Source organism: Dipodomys ordii, unplaced genomic scaffold (genome assembly GCF_000151885.1).
Source record: "Dipodomys ordii isolate 6190 unplaced genomic scaffold, Dord_2.0 Scaffold64, whole genome shotgun sequence".
NCBI lineage: Eukaryota > Metazoa > Chordata > Mammalia > Rodentia > Heteromyidae > Dipodomys > Dipodomys ordii.
In genome coordinates, this window is record NW_012267280.1 from 882,866 (window position 1) to 884,581 (window position 1,716).

The following is a 1,716-nucleotide window of genomic DNA, read 5'->3' on the forward strand; positions in this document are numbered from 1 at the left end:
GCAAAAAGTAAAAAGCCGGAAATGGTGCTGTGGCTCAAGTGGTAGAGCGCTAGCCTTGAGCTGAAGAGCTGAGGGACAGCACCAGGCCCAGAGTTCAGGCCCCACGACCGGACCCAAAAAAAAAAAAAGCCCACAGTGTGTGGGTCCATGGACGCCAAAGATAGAAAGTGGATTGGGAGGTGGGGGGGCAGGCAGGACCTGAGGAGCTGCTAGAGGTGGGGCTTTCTTTTGGGGTGATAGAATGTTCTAGAAGTATAATGATGATGGCCGCACAGCCTTGTGAGCCACAGCTCCACTTCTGGCTTTTCTGGTGGTTAATGGGAGATAATGTTCTCTCAGACTTTCTTGCTTAGGCTGCTTTTGAGCTCTCAGCCTCTTGAGTAGCTAGGATTACAGGCATGAGCACTAGTGCCCAGGGGGATTGTGCTTATTTTTGGTTTGGTCGTGGGGCCTGGGTGCTGTGCTGTCCCTGAGCTCTTCAGCTCAAGGCTAGCGCTCTATCACTTGAGCCACAGCGCCATTTCCAGTTTTCTGGTGGTTAATTGGAGATAAGAGTCTCATGGAAAGCCGGGCGCTGGTGGCTCACGCCTGTAATCCTAGCTACTCAGGAGGCTGAGATCTGAGGATTGTGGTTCAAAGCCAGCCTGGGCAGGAAAGTCTGTGAGACTCATCTTCAATGAATCACCAGCCACTGGAAGTGGCGCTATAGCTCAAGTGGCAGAGCCCTTGCCTCGAGCTGAAGAGCTCAGGGACAGCGCCCAGGCCCAGAGTTCAAGCCCCATAGCCGACCAAAAAAAAAAAAAAAAAGTCTCATGGAAGGCTGGGAAAGTGGCTCAGTGCTTGCCTTGCATGCATGAGGTCCTGGGTTTGGTTCCTCAGCACCACATAAGCAGAAAAAGCTGGAGGTGGCACTATGCTCAAGTGATAGAGCACTAGCCTTGAGCGGAAGAGCTAAGGGACAGCGCCCAGGCCGAGGTCAGGCTCCACGACCCACCAAAAAAAAAAAAAAAAGTCTCATGGACTTTCCTGGCTGGGCTGGCTTTGAACCACAATCCTCTGATCTCAGCCCCGAGTAGCTAGGAGTATAGGTGTGACCCAACAGTGCCCGGCTGGATTGTGCATCTTAAAATGGCTGCAGTGGTCTAGGCTGTGTGTGTATGGCGGGGGAGGGGGGGGCAGTAGGAGTCCCAGTCAGAAAGCAGAAAGCTGAGGTGGGTGGCCACGCCTGTCCCCAAACTCCCCGAGTCCCGTGTTTGGCCGAAGTCACCTCCACCTTCAAGGTGTGTGTGTGGGGGGGGGATAGATGGCCCTGCCTTGCTGTGTTCAGCCAGGCTTGGGCCTCAGTTTCCTCACCTGAGAAGTGCGCAGCACAGACCCCGATTCTCAGGCAGGGGTAGAATGGGGTTAGTCTGTGGGGGTGTATCCTGGCCCAGCCCCCCCCAACTGCCCACTCACAAGCTTAGAACGCAAATCAACTTTTTATTTCAAACGCAAATCAACTTATTCCAAACGTTGCGATTCTGAGGTGGGGGGTGGGCACGAGGGCCCTTGGTTGGACATGGAAGAGAAAGGAAGAAAGGTCAGTCCCAGCCTCAGTGCCGGAACAGATTCTGGGGGACCCCCCCACCTCCGACTGTGAGGCTGGCGCCTGAGCGCCTCTGCACGGCTCAGCCCCGGGGCCACCTCAGGTCCGGGGAGCCTGGGGACCCCCCCCCC